The sequence below is a fragment of the Musa acuminata genome, chromosome BXJ2-11 (assembly GCF_036884655.1).
Source record: "Musa acuminata AAA Group cultivar baxijiao chromosome BXJ2-11, Cavendish_Baxijiao_AAA, whole genome shotgun sequence".
In the NCBI taxonomy this organism is placed as follows: Eukaryota; Viridiplantae; Streptophyta; class Magnoliopsida; order Zingiberales; family Musaceae; genus Musa; species Musa acuminata.
Genome location: NC_088348.1, coordinates 20,058,843 through 20,074,573, shown reverse-complemented (window position 1 = coordinate 20,074,573; position 15,731 = coordinate 20,058,843). Strand labels below are relative to the sequence as shown.

Here is a 15,731-nt window from a genome sequence, read left to right as displayed (position 1 = left end):
GAAGGGTAAAAACCACGGGGCAAACTAGAGATAATCCACTATGAGAATAATGAATATACAAATCTCAATCTCTTGCCCTAAACCCTAGCAACAACCACAAGAGAATAACTGGGATACAAGGATCACGTCACTGCCCACAATATCTAAAATCTCCCCAAGTAATCACAGCAAGAGTCTACTGTAGATTTGATCAAACCTGAGATGAGAACACTTCTAGATGATTGAGAACAGTCTCTCTGCGTTGTCCTTGTCTTCTTCTCTTTCTTTCTCTTCCTTTTCTGCCTTGTTCTCCTTCTTCTCTTTGAAATCCCGTGGCTCACAAGATCTGCCTCGTTGCTTCCTTTTTATAACCTTTTTCTGCTTCTAAAATGCAACCACCACACCCCCTAATCTTAATTAGGATTAGGTTAAGAGGGAGTGTGGGCCGTGGGCTGTCCTAGCCCACATGGGCTGAATATTGACTATCAGCCCAACAATATATATATATATATATATATATATATATATATATATATATATATATATATATTTATTTATTTATTTATTTATCATCATTGTAATGGCCTTTCTTGACTCCTGTATCAGCTAGTAGATATTCGGGTCTCGACACGGCGGACCTGCTGTTTTGCCTGGTCTTGGATGGCTGCATTGGCAGCCCACTGCACTTCGCCGCCGACGCAAGCCTCCCCAGAAGGCGACCGCAGTTCACCCGACAACGGCCACACATTTCCCGTTGGCCAATCAAACAGGAGATTCATGGTGGGACCCACTCCTGCCTTTTAAATACTCCGTCACGTCACCGGAGAGAAGAAGACGTGGACGAGTGTTTCTTCGCGTATTCAAAGAAGAGGTTGCGCCGGCGCCGGCGCCGGCGCCGCTGCCACGGATGGCCCTCTCCGCTGCCGTCGACACTTCATTACTCCTCTCTGCCGCCGCTGGCCGACAATCCTCCAAATCCGGCGCCCGCCCTCGTCCCGAGAAGCAGGCGTCATCCTTCTCCCCTTCCTTCCTCCGCAGCGTCGCACCTCGCTTCGCTGGCCTCTCCTCCGCTCTTATCCTGCGGTTCCCCCCCAACTTCGTGCGCCAGCTGAGCACCAAGGCGCGCCGGAATTGCTGCAACATTGGCGTCGCTCAGATCGTGGCGGCCTCGTGGTCGAACAGCTCGCCAGCGTTCGAGGCCCCCCGGTCCGCGGCCTCCGAGGACGCCGCCGTCGCGGCGGAGGACGCGACCCTCGTTAGTGGTGGTGCGTCCCAGAGCACGCCTGTAGAGTCACCGTTTCCGTTGACGGGGGAAGCGAAGGCCTCCGCTGCCGTCGCAAAGGCTGCAGCGTCGCTCAACTCCGATGGGAGCCTCGCGGTCCACGCTGGTGATTGATCTCTCTCATCTTACTCTTTGACGTGTTATCTCTTCCACTTCCTTTCACGATCTAAGGTTTTGATGGTAGAAATCGGCCTTCTCCCCCCCTCCCCCCCAAATTCGTGAGATCTCGGCCAATTATTCAGATTATTTGCCCGCCCAAATATATGTTCATATTGGGATCTGAGATTATTGCATGCGTTGCTTCAAAGACATTGTGAGAGATTTGGACGGGCAAATAACACATTGGGGTCCGATAGGTGAGAGATTTGGACGCCGTACAGCCACAGATGCCATTACCACTCCGGTCGTTAACACATCGGCTTACTGGTTCAACAACTCGGATGAGCTGATTGATTTCAAGGTATCTGATCGATTCGATAACTATCAATTGCAATAACTTCTCTTCCGGTTTTTTTTGGTGATATGTAAGGTCTTAATTCTTGTAAGTAATTTGCAGGAAAAGAGACATGCTAGCTTTGAGTACGGTAGATACGGCAACCCAACAACACAGGCTTTGGAGGAGAAGATGAGGTGCCTGTTGCTTGTGCTTGATGGATATGTGGGATCTGCTGAAATATACTCTGTGCTGATGCTAATTCTTTTGCTGGAGCAGTGCCCTGGAAAGAGCCGAATCCACTTTGTTTGTGTCATCTGGCATGTATACCGGTGTGGCTAGCTATGCTGTTGGCTCTGGTCCCTGCTGGTGGGCACATTGTGACCACCACAGACTGTCATAGGAAGACTAGAATCTTCATCCAAAATGAGCTTCCAAAAATGGGAATTTCGGTAATCCTCCAAGCCTCTCGTCACATATGAAGACTGCTTTATCTTGGTTGACTGGCCGGGAGGCTGTATAAATTCATAGCAGTGTATAATATAAACTTAGCCTCTGCAATTATGTGCCCAAATGCCAACTTTTCTTTTGTTATTCTGTGTTCCTGATTTCTTTGTCATTGAAATGAAGGTCACTGTCATCGATCCTGCTGACATCGAGTCCCTAAAAGGTGCACTTGATCAAAATAATGTTGGTAAATAAGGCCATGAGTACTTCACTCTTATGCTTTAGAATACTCCCAGTTGCAGTCAAGCTAACAAATGTGTTTTTATTAGGTAACTCTTTTCTTTACGGAATCTCCAACTAATCCATTCCTCCGATGTGTTGATATCGAGTTGGTTTCACAACTCTGCCACGACAAAGGAGCCTTGGTTTGTGTAGATGGTACCTTTGCCTCACCTGTGAATCAGAAGGCATTAACTCTGGGTGGTGATCTAGTTTTACATTCTGCTACAAAGTTTATTGCTGGGCACAATGATGTAAGCCATCAAAAATAGCTACACAATTGTTTTCTCATTTCTTGTTTTTGCTTAACATATAAAAATGATTTAACCTTTTTTAGGTGCTTGGTGGTTGCATCAGTGGTTCTGAGGAACTTGTCTCCAAAATTCGCCAGTATCATCATGTTATCGGTGGTGTTCTTAATCCTGTAAGGGAATTTCCATTGGACTCTTAATTATTTGTATTTGTTACACACACGATGTCAGCTGTGAGCTTCAGACTTTAAGATTTACGAAAACATGGGCAAATTCTCCTATCCCTTGTGTTCTCTTTATTCAAGTTGTGTGTGACAGTTCTCAGAGCAACATATTGATATCAAGAAGTTTTTAATTTTAGCTGCAATGTGTCACTCTCTAGTTCCCTGCCAGTTGTGCATGGCCTGTTAAGAATGATTTGGGAGAAATATTGATCACTGATGATTTACATCAAACATGTGCAAATCATTAGCTATAGTATTATTGCATCTTTATCTTTGCACTTAAATGGATTGGACATTTTGCAAAATTCATTTAACTGGCAAAATCTTATTTCCAGAATGCTGCATATATGATTCTCCGAGGCATGAAGACGCTGCATCTGCGCGTAGAGTACCAGAATAGTACAGCAATAAAGATGGCCCGATTTTTAGAGAAGCATCCCAAGGTACACGAAAGCAACCTTGTGTTTTCTCCTTCTAGGATTTTTGGGTAATTCTCTGCTGAAATATGAATTGTATTTCGATTTCACTCATGATTCAATGGGAAGCAGTTTTCTATGGCCGCTGATAACCACTATGGCACTAAAATTGGTCAATGTTGGTTTGTAAGACTTCATGTGAACCTTGTTCTAGGACATCATAATCACCAATGTCAATCATGTAACCGATGGTCAAGAATTTTGCAAATGTTCAATGTTCACCTAACAGTATTTTAATCCTTCAGTCTTCTTGCTTGGAGGAGGCCTACTATATTTTCGCTTATTCAATTCTCAGTTTTCCCTTGTACCCATCAGGTTGCGACTTGGAATTCTTACCATTTGGTGCCATCCGGTGATAACAATGAAGAAAGACTGGCATAACCTCCACAACTTGTCCATGAACCTACATGACCCCTTTCCTTGTTCCAAAATCACATTGCAGTTGGTCTCCTCAAGATGGTAATCACCAAGGATGCATGACCTTGGGGAAAATTATATTGACACATGGATCTTACAACCTTCTAAGGGAGTCCTTGTAACTAGGAAAATGAAGGCTTGTGAGATACAGAGTGACTCCCTAGGTAAAGGCATGTGCTTGGGTCTCATTTCAAATCTCTAGTCTCCTCGAGATGAATTCTTTACTCAATTGTTTCCAATCCACATTCTCCTCATTGTCTTCTTTTGCAGAATCTATAGAGATCTTTAATACTTTCCGAACTTGTCACCCTACAAATACTGCAGAAGTCATCTTTATAGCTAGATTTTTGGTGTATTGGCTTCTTTTATGACCTTACATACTGGAGTAGTGTTCTGAAATGGGCCATGTGGACTACATATGAGGTGGTAGCATACTATCTATCATATCTAGTGCTGGCACTATGCCATATCAGTTGCTCCAAGTGGCCAACCATGGAAGCTGATGAGTACTGTGTTCCATGCTGTCACATATGTGCTACACCCACCTGACAGTTGGGTGGGTCTGATAGTGCCAATGGATCCAGTATTTTGGTTGAATATGCATGATGAATTCTTTCAGTATACTGTGTTGAGGATGGAGGAACAAAGAAAAAACAGAATATTACGATAAAGTAAAAAGAAGAGAAAACTGATGTAGTATTAAAAAACAGGAGGATTGATAAGAACACTTACAAGATACCAAATGCACACAGACTCACTCTGTCTTATTTCATAAACTATGATCCTATTTATAGGACCTAGATTGAGGTAATTATTGAAATCACCTTATCACTACTAGATCATGATTGAGGTGGTTATTGAAATCATCCTGTAACCACTAAATCATGATAACTATCTAGATAGATAACTATAAATCAAATCTCAACACCTCATGCCTCCCTGCTCCCCACTTGCTTTTTCCTGCCTGTCACTTCCATCTCTATTGCATCATCTCTTTTTCCTTTTATTTTTTTTTCTTTGCAAGTGATAAATGGGGAGTATGAGATTCGATCTTAAAGCTTTGATAAGTAGCAGAGTCAAACAATTTTAACTAGCTAAGTAGCAGAGTCGCAGACATCCTCTAAAATTTGTTGGATAAGATTTCAATTCCTCAACCATCTCCCTATAGTATAGTCTCAATCATGTCCTCATCATCACTCTACTTCCTTTCCATCTCCTTTGGCTTTTTTTCTTCTTTCCAACTCTTTTGCATCATCTCCTCTCGACTAATTTCTTTTCTTCTGAAGCTCTTATCATCTATTTCTCTATTCTTTCTCTACATCACCTTCGTCAACTCCATGATTTTCTTATTTTCATCTATCACATCTCCGCCTACTCGTTATTGGGCTGACAACCCACAAATTCAGTCCATAGTGGGCTTGGGCAGCCCACAGCTCATCCCCTCTTAACTTAACCTTAATTAACATTAGGGGGGTGTGAGGCAGAAAAAAACATAAATATGACAGCAACGTGGGAAAAGAAAACAGTCACGTGATTCCAAAGAAAAGGAGGAAAACAAGGCAGAAAAGGAAGAGAAAGAAAGGGAAGAAGACAAGAACAACATAGAGAGGCTGTTCTCAATTATCTAGTAGTGTTCTCATCTCAGGTTAGATCAAATCTATAGTAGACTCTTGCTGTGATTACTTGGGGAAGTTTTAGATATTGTTGGCAATGACATGATCCTTATATCCCAGTTATTCTCTTGTGATTGTTGCTAGGGTTTAGGGCAAGAGATTGAGATTTGTATATTCATTATTCTCATAGTGGATTATCTCTAGTTTGCCTCGTGGTTTTTACCCTTCAAATTGAAGGGATTTTCCACGTATATCTTGGTGTTCTATTTGATTGTGGTTCCATTTAATTCCGTTGCGTATTATGGTCTTCTAGTATTTGTTCATATACAAAGGTTATTCTGTTTATATCCCCATCAACTGGTATCAGAACAAAATGATTTTGGTGATTTAATTTTGTATTTGAACATAGAGGCCAGTAATGTTTCTCGCATGATTAGTTTAAACGGAAACAATTGGATGATATGGAAACCAAGAATGTCAGATCTCTTGTGTTGCAAAGATTTGTATGGACCTTTGTAGGGGGATAGTGCAAAACCCATAACTATGAGAGATGATGAGTGAAAGAGGTTAGATCGAAAAACAATTGGATTTATTCGACAGTGGTTTGATGATAGTGACTTTCACCACATTTCTACTGAAATTTCTGCATATTCTCTTTGGAAAAAGTTGGAAAGTCTCTATGAAAGAAAAACAGTCGGCAACAAAGCTTTTTTGATCAGAAAACTTGTGAACCTAAAATATAGAGAATGTACTTCTATTGCTGAACATTTGAATGAAATACAAAGTATTACTAACCAGTTATCCTCTATGAAAATGTCTCTTGATAATGAGTTACAGGCATTATTACTTCTCAATTCATTACCAGAAAGTTGGGAGACACTAGTGGTTTCCCTCAGTAATTCTGCGCCAGATGGTATTGTCACTATGAGTCAAGTAACAAGTAGTTTATTAAATGAGGAGTTGAGAAGAAAGAGTTCGGCAACATCTCAGAATGATTCACAGGCACTTATCTCAGAGAACAGAGGAAGGTCAAAGTCTAGAAGCAGTTCACGCATGGGTAGAAGCAAGTCAAGATCAAGAAAAGATATTGTTTGCTATAATTGTGGTGAGAAAAGACATTACAAGAACCAATGTAAGTAACCTAAGAAGAGCAAGAAAAAGGGAAAAGAAGTGGAGTCTATAGAGTCAAAAGATAATATCACAGCTACAATGTAGGGTGGTGATTATTTGATTTTGTCTCCTTATGATGATATTTTTTCTTGTGTGTGTCAGGATCTTGAGTGGGTGATTGACATAGATGCTTCTTATTATGCTACACTACGGAGGGAGTTTTTTGCTACATACAGGTCTGGAAATTTTGGTATTGTCAAGATGGGCAACTATGACACGGCAGACATCATAGGCATGGGTGATATCCATTTAAAGACCAACCTAGGCTGCAAGTTGGTGCTTAAGGATGTGAGACATGTGATTGACTTGAGGCTGAATTTAATTTCAGTTGGAAGGCTAGATGATAAAGACTATGATAACAGATTTCACAAAGGGCAATGGAAGCTCAGTAAGGGTTCTCTTGTTATAGCTAATGGAAAGAAATATCATACTTTGTACAGGTTGCAAGCTAAAGCTTATGGTGAGCAGTTAAATGCTACAGAAAAAGACTTCAGCATAGAGTTGTGACATAGGCGGCTGGGATACATGAGCGAGAAGGGGCTACAAGCTCTTTCCAAGAGAGAGGTATTACCAGACTTCAGAGATATACATCTGAACCCTTGTATTAATTATTTGGCAGGTAAACAACATAGAGTTTCATTTGCTAGTCCTGCTTTGTCTAGAAAAATGCATGTCTTAGATCGTGTTTATATAGATGTACGTGGTCCTTTGAGGACAAAAACTCCTGGTGGATCTGTTGATATTCTTGGTATAAGTGGTGCATTTTATTTTATCACTTTTATAGATGATTTTTTCAGGAAAGTTTGGGCCTATGCTTTGAAGACTAAAGATCAGGTAATTAATGTCTTCAAAGAGTTTCATGCTAGGATTGAAAGGGAGACAGAAAGGCAATTGAAATGCATAATATCAGATAATGATGGTGAGTATACAAGATTGTTTAATGACTATTGCAGGTCACATGAGATCCAACATGAGATGATAGTTCCTGGTACACCTCAGCATAATGCAATTGCAGAGAGGATGAACCGCACCATCATGGAAAAGATCAGATGTATGCTTTTACAGGCCAAGCTACCCAAAAGGTTTTGGGATGAGGCTTTGAGGACTGCAGTTGATGTGATCAACTTATCATCATGTACAACCCTAGATGGTGATGTTGCAGAGCATGTATGGTTAGGGAAAGATGTTTCCTACAAGCATTTGAGAGTGTTTGGTTGTCGTGCATTTGCACATGTTCCAGATAATGAGAGGTCCAAGCTAGATGGTAAGACTAAAGAATGTATTTTTCTTGGTTACTCACATGATCATTTTGGTTACAGGCTTTGGGATCTAGAAAAGCAGAAGATGTTTAGAAGCAGAGATGTGGTCTTCTTTGAGGATCAAACCTTTGAGGATTTGAAGAAGAAGGCACCAGCCAAAACTTCTACAGAAGGATTAGCATATTGTGACCCAATTATTCCTCCAGTATATCAGGGTGATAGGGGAGATGTGTAGGAAGATGACGTAGAGCCTGACGTTGATCTACCTACAGGACATGTTGAGCAAGAAGAAGTAGGAGAGCAAGTTCCAACAGAACCTCAGTTGAGAAGATCTTCTAGACAACGTCAACCTTCCAGAAGATACTCTACATATGAGTATGTGATGCTTACTGATGCAGGTGAACCAGAGAGTTACCAGGAAGTAGTTGAAAGTGAGCAGAAAGAGAAGTAGTTAGTTGCTATGTAGGAAGAGATGAATGCTCTTTAGAAGAACCACACTTATGATTTGGTGCTACTACCAAATGGAATGAAGGCCTTGAAGAACAAGTGGGTTTTCAGGTTGAAGACTCAAGAATATTGTTCTCAACCAAAGTACAAAGCTAGATTGGTTGTGAAAGACTTTGGTCAAAAGAAAGGTATTGGCTTTGAAGAGATTTTTTCTCCTGTTATTAAAATGTCTTATATTCGTGTTGCTCTTGGTATTGCTGCTAGTCAGGACTTGGAGGTTGAGCAGTTAGATGTGAAGACAACTTTCCTTCATGGGGATTTGGAGGAGGAAATTTATATGGAGCAACCAGAAGACTTCAAAGTTAAAGGTAAAGAGAACTTTGTCTGTAAATTGAAGAAGAGCTTGTATGGGCTAAAGCAAGCTCCAAAATAGTGATACAGAAAGTTTGATTCATTTATGATAGAAAATGGATACAAAAGAACGACTTCAGATCATTGTGTGTACATCAAATGGTTTGGTGAGGATTTTATTATTTTCTTACTTTATGTTGATGACATGCTTATTCTTAGAAAAGATATGTCTAAAATTGACAGATTGAAGAAGGAATTGAGTGAGTCTTTTGCAATGAAGGACATGGGGCTAGCAAAGCAAATACTAGGTATTCAGATTTCCCGTGACAGGAAAAATAAGAAGATTTGGTTGTCACAGGAGAAATACATCGAGAAGATATTGGAAATATTCAGTATGAGCAATGCAAAACCAGTTGGTTCTCCTCTTGCAGGTCACTTCAAGTTGTGCTCAAAACAGAGTCCGTGAAGTAATGAGGAGAAGGAGAAAATGTAAAAGGTTCCTTATGTTTCAGCAGTTGGAAGTTTAATGTATGCAATGGTATATACGAGGCCAGATATCGCATATGCAGTTGGTGTTACTAGCAGATTTCTTGCAAATCTAAGTAAAGAGCACTGGGCAGTAGTGAAGTGGATTTTTAGATATCTCAGAGGGAGCTCTAAGGTATGTTTAAGCTTTAGAGGTGGACCACATGTGTTGACAGGTTACACAGATGCAGATATGGCAAGAGATATAGATACGAGAAAGTCTACTTCAGGTTATATACTTACTTTTGCAAGGGGAGCTGTGTCATGGCAATCCAGGTTGCAAAGGTGTATTGCTCTCTCCACCATAGAAGCAGAATATATTGCTGCTACAGAGGTATGCAAAGAAATGTTATAGATGAAAGAATTCTTACAAGAATTGGGGCTGAAACAGAAAAATTATGTGGTGTATTGTGACAGCTAGAGTGTCATCCATTTGTATAAGAACCCAATGTTTCATTCCAAGTCAAAGCATATAGATGTCAGATACTACTGGATTCGAAATATATTTGAAGAGAAGCAGTTGCGGCTTCAAAAAATTTACACAGATGACAACGGAGCAGGCATGTTGACAAAAACTTTACCAAAAGAAAGACAGGAGATATGCCGACAGCTGGTCGGCATGGCTTCATATTGAGGAGTCATGGGACAACCTCTCTTATGGGCTGAAGGGGGAGGTTGTTGGGCTGACATCCCACAAATTCAGCCCATAGTGGGCTTGGGCAGACCACAGCTCACCCCCTCTTAACCTAACCCTAATTAACATTACGAGGGGTGTGGTGGCTACATTTTGGAGGCAGAAAAAGGCATAAATAGGGTAGCAACGTGGGAGAAGAAAATAACCACGGGATTCTGATAAGACCCTAAAGTCTTATCGTAAAAAAGAAGAAGAGAAAGGGGATGATCACTTCGAGGGGATCGACCCTCCTTGATCGCTTCGAGGAGATCGACCTCCTAAGGTTTGTCACAAGACAAAAATAGTATTTTTCATAGATTACTGAAAAGAAGCAGTTACATCCTTATTTATAGAGTTCCACCCAGAGTCCATCAGGACTTGAACTCTAATAATAAATAAATATTAAATAAACCTCTACTTGACTCTAACTGAACCAAACCGTTTCAATAAATAACTGGACTAAACAGACTCAATAAACATTATTCAAAAGCTCATAAAAAGGTTCCTAACAGTTCCTCCCTCTTCAAATCAGCCTTGTCCTCAAGGCTAAGCAGCATCAATCTCGGGGAACTTATCTTTTAGCACTTCAGTCATAAGCTATCTGTAACGCATCACAACCGTTTGATCAAGTAAGTATGGTCTCCACTTTCTGACAGTGTAAGCAATAGGTCGATCTTTCAGTGTAGTAATCGTTGCAAGAAATTCCTGGCCTTTGCTATCATAAGTTAAAATCCGTCCATCAGCTTCGAATATATCACAGCCTTCAATGTGGTGGGCTAATTGGGCTGCAACTTTCCTGTCCATAAAATTATTAGTGTTATCTGTATCAATCAAAATAGTGATAGGTTGATGCTTCAAAGTTCCTCCGATTTTCATAGTTTGTGGGTTAGTGTAGCCAGCCAATGCATGTACTGTATGTGTGATGGCTTCAATATCTTCATCGGTTTTCATACCTTTATGATCGGAGTCCAACTCTTTTACTTCCGGTTCCTCTCTAATTGGCTCAATCATCAGAAGTTGCCCTTGTTTACATCGGTGCTCTATACTCCAATTTTTATCATAGTACAAATCCCTTGCTAATCTTTCCTTGCCAATTTTTTTCTCATGTAGATTTGCAAATGAGATCGCAGCTATCATAGTGCGGGGTTGACGAGCCTTAACTTCACACCGGATCTCTGGAATAAGCCCTTTAATAAATGTATCCAGAAGTTGTCGGTCTGACCAATCTCTAGCTTGATTTGATAATTTTTCAAACCTACTCTGATATTCTAACATTGTAGAAGTCTGATGAATTTTGGCAAGCTGGCAATCAACATTCTCATATTCGGATGGGCCAAAGCGAACAAGAAGTCCTCTTTTGAACTGCTCCCACGAAGGAACTCCATGGAAAGTTGTCGGTCTGACCAATCTCTAGCTTGATTTGATAATTTTTCAAACCTACTCTAATATTCTAACGTTGTAGAAGTCTGACGAATTTTGGCAAGCTGGCAATCAATATTCTCATATTCGGATGGGCCAAAGCAAACAAGAAGTCCTCTTTTGAACTACTCCCACGAAGGAACTCCGTGGAAAGTTTCATACCAATTGTACCACTGGAGTGCATCTCCCTCGAGCTGGATTGAGGCCACTTCTACCTTGGATTCTTTTGGGGTTCTGTGAAAACGGAAAAAATTTTCTGCCTCAGAGATCCAATTGGTCGGATCTCCATCTTTCCATCTCGGAAATTTCATCTTCATGTGTGAGTAATTTATGTCACAATCTTGGGGCCCTGTATTTTTAGATCTGTGCAACGTAGAACTTGAGCCCCCATTTTGTTGAAATTTGCTGAGACTCTCCAGTAGGCTCTTTTTGAAATCATTAAGTGTTTCTTGCAGTCGGTTCTCAATTCTGATTTCCAATGCTTCCATTTGTGCTTTCACCAAGTTATCAGTGGCCATTGCGTAAGACTGCAAATCTATAATCTCAACTCCTGTTTTTGGTGTCAGTCAAGGGCATCAACACTGTCGATGCGAAGTTGCCGAGGAGGTGGACGCCAAGGCAGTGCTGTGGTCGCTACGTTAGAGGAAGAGTTGTTGCCCTGTTTCTATCGCTGCGTAGGGTGAGAGCTCCGAGGCTAGAAGGCGACTGCGTCGATGTGGCTGCAGCTACTGCGACTTAAGGGACGATCGCCGAGCAACGGGGTTGAGGCTGTGGTGATGGCAACCTGTGGTGATGGCAACCTGCGGTTGTGGTAGAATATGCTAAGTAAGGGGGAGGTGGCGTTAAAGCGGCCGGGGTTGAGAAGAAGAATCAGTGTTGCGTGCGTTGCTAGGGTTGAGGCAGGGCAGTATACTTGCTGCGGTTGCTGCGTTCGCTGTTGGAGGGCGGCTGGTACAGAACGAGGGGTTAATCGTTGGCCAGGAGTAGTGGCGGTAGTGGTTGCTGGCCAAGAACTGTGGTGATTGGTGGCTGCGGCAAAAAAAATGCAAAGTTACTCTGTTGTGGTTGCCACGAAGAGGGGAGGTCGAGTGACTACAACTGCGACGGTTGTGACCCAAGGGAAGGCAGTGACGGTGGTGCGGCTGGGGGCAACGGAGGCAGCGATGGTGGCGCGGTTGTGGCAGCATCGCCGACGGTAGAAGTGACGAGGGGGTTGGTCCGCTAGCCGGGAAGCAGCGGCCGTGGTCCTTCTCGCTTAAACAGGGAGCATCAAGGAGGGAAGGCTGCTGGCCGGGGAGCAACGGCGACGGTGGTTGCTGGCCGGAATGCAGCGGCTGTGGTGGGGTTGGCCGAAAGCAGGGGAGGCAGGGGCCCCTTTCGACCAGATGGGCTTCAAAGGGGAGAGGATGTGGTTGTGGCGGGTACAGCACAATGAGGAGGGGACGTTGCTGGCTGGGGAGTGGCGGCGGCGATGGTCGTGCGGCCGAGAAGCAACAGCGGCGGTGGAGAAGGAGGAGTCGGCGGTGTCGCGTTTGGGAACAAGGGCAACCGGTGAGTTGCCCTGTTTCTGTCACTACGGATGCAGAGCAAGGAGGATCGACAGCTGGGAGGCGTGCGATGGTCGTCGCACGGTGGCTGGCAGCGGTGTGGCTTGGCAACGAAGGAGAGGGGTGGCGTTGAAGTGGCCGAGAAGCAGCGGCGGCGGTAGAGGCAACCGGCGCCTACGACAGCTGAGGGACCGGCGACTGCTCTGTTTTTATCGCACCACAGAAACAGTGAAGCCGACAGATTGCGTGGCCGAGGCTGCAACCGAGGTAAGGCAGCGATGGCGGTGCGGCTAGGGCAGCATCACCGAAGGTAGAAGCGGCGATGGGTGGTCCGCTGGCTGGGAAATGACGACCGCGGCCCTTCTCGCTCAAGCGAGATGCGGGCAGCGAGGTCGCTGACCGGGGGGTGGGGGGGGGAGGGCAATGGCGACGGTGGTGGCTGTCGGCTGGGCAGCAGCGGCGGCAGGTAGGCTGGCCGGAAACAAGAGCCCTAAAGTCTTATCGTCGCTCTGATACCAAATGATAAGACCCTAAAGTCTTATCGTAAAAAAGAAGAAGAGAAAGGGGATGATCACTTCGAGGGGATCGACCTCCTATAATTTGTCACAAGATAAAAATAGTATTTTTCATAGATTACTGAAAAGAAGCAGTTACATCTCTATTTATAGAGTTCCACCCAAAGTCCATCAGGACTTGAACTCTAATAATAAATAAATATTAAATAAACCTCTACTTGACTCTAACTGAACCAAACTAATTCAATAAACAACTGGACTAAATAGACTCAATAAACATTATTCAAAAGCTCATAAAAAGGTTCCTAATAGATTCGAAAGAAAAGGAGGAAAACAAGGCAAAAAAGGAAGAGAAAGAAAGGGAAGAAGACAAGGACAACGCAGAGAGGCAGTTCTCAATCATCTAGCAGTGTTCTTATCTCAGGTTAGATCGAATCTGCAGTAGACTCTTACTGTGATTACTTGGGGAGGTTTTAGATATTGTTGGCAGTGATGTGATCCTTGTATCCTAGTTATTCTCTTGTGATTGTTGCTAGGGTTTAGGGCAAGAGATTGAGATTTGTATATTCATTATTCTCATAGTGGATTATCTCTAGTTTGCCCCATGGTTTTTACCTTTCACATTGAAGGGGTTTTCCACGTATATCTTGGTGTTCTATTTGATTGTGATTCCATTTAATTCCGCTGCATATTATGATATTCTAGTATTTATTCGTATACAAAGGTTATTCCTATTTATATCCCCATCACTCGCTCCTTCTGCTCTTACCTAATACCTGATCATAACTAATATTTTGTATATTTTAGAATATGACCATGGGCAACAAGATGCCTTGTCCACTGCTTTTCATCACCTTAGAACACCTACTGGTGTTAAGCTTCTTTCCTCACATGGAAACATTTAGGTTCATGTTTAAATGTTGTACAGGAGTCTGCCTGTCTATTTGTCCTGCATTTCTTTTGGAAGTTAGCTATTTGGTTTTTTCTAGGAATGCCTTGAAAATTTATCTTGGATCTTATACACAAATTTTTGTGTTCTGCCCATTGATTCAAAAAAGAAAAATGGTGCACAGGAAAGAACCTCCAATTGGTTTATACTGCTTTATCAATCTTGTTGGTGAGAAACCTAACACACAGCTTTGCCAGATAATTCATGTCTATTATCCTGGCCTTCCAAGTCACCCGGAGCATCACATTGCCAAGCGCCAAACGACTGGTTTCGGGGGTGTCGTCAGTTTTGAGGCAAGTTCCTTCACTCCATCATCATCATCATCATCATCATCATCATCATCATCATCATCATCATCAGCATTTTTCGATTTGTTTGTTTGTATCTCTACATGTTGATGATGCAGGTGGCCGGAGACTTGAACACTAGAAAGAATTTTGTTGATTCTTTAAATATACCGTACCTTGCCCCTTCCTTTGGAGGCTGCGAGAGCATAGTAGACCAACCTGCCATCATGTCTTATTGGTAATACTCGTGTCGACGCTATTTTACGGTAGATTATTGACGAAGGATTTGGCAACACTTAGAATCCTATCCACATGCTAGAATGATATAAACTAGGCACGAAATATTTGATGACACACGAAAGAACCAGTGCTAGTTTTCTCAGTCATCTTGTCTACACAGGGACCTCAGCGGTTCGGAAAGAGCAGCCAAATATGGAATCAAGGACAACCTGGTCAGGTTCAGTGTTGGGATTGAGGGTTTCGAGGATCTCAGACCTGATACCATTCAGGCCTTGGACAAGATCTAATTAGCGTTGAGCTCTCTTGTGAACCTGATCGAGCACAAGCCGTCGTGCATTATGCTTCTGAATGCTCCATGAGATGAGATGGTTAGAGTGATGAGCAGTAGCTATCTATCTATTTCTTTCGCCTAACCATTTTTACATGATGCTCGAGATTGTAATTTCTTAGACAGTTCTAACACAACGATAGGATTTAACTCAGAGAGTAAGTTTTATTTCTTTTTTCTACTTATAGGTATGGTGTGATGTTGCAGATATCGAACCCATGCTGGTCTCGGGTCGAATCAATATGTATCGACGTACAATCATAGAATAGAATAGCATAGCATAGCATGTCGGTACAATGTTACAATACATGTCGTGTGGATAACTATAATAGGCCTTCATATTGTGTGTACTATCTAATATGTAGAGGTAGAGAGAGGCCTTTGTGTACTAATTATTTTTTTGTAGGTTGGAGTTTTGTCTCAATTTACTTGGGATTCTAAGTGATGCTTGCAAAGGGAAATTATTGTTGCATTATTAGCCTTATTTATTTATTTTTGTTGTACAAACAACAACATTGGGCTCTTCTGAAATTATTTTCGGACATCATTTCTCTTATCCTATTTCCTGCCTCTTTCTACCTTCTACAATAATCCTTCTCCGTCGTTGTCAACACCCTTCG

At 42.3% G+C, this 15,731-nt stretch overlaps 1 pseudogene; it reads left to right on the top strand.

The window, feature by feature from the left end:
- The first annotated feature begins 571 nt into the window (after positions 1-571).
- Positions 572-15,651, top strand: LOC135626230 (cystathionine gamma-synthase 1, chloroplastic-like; annotated as a pseudogene).
- The last annotated feature ends 80 nt before the right edge of the window (positions 15,652-15,731 follow it).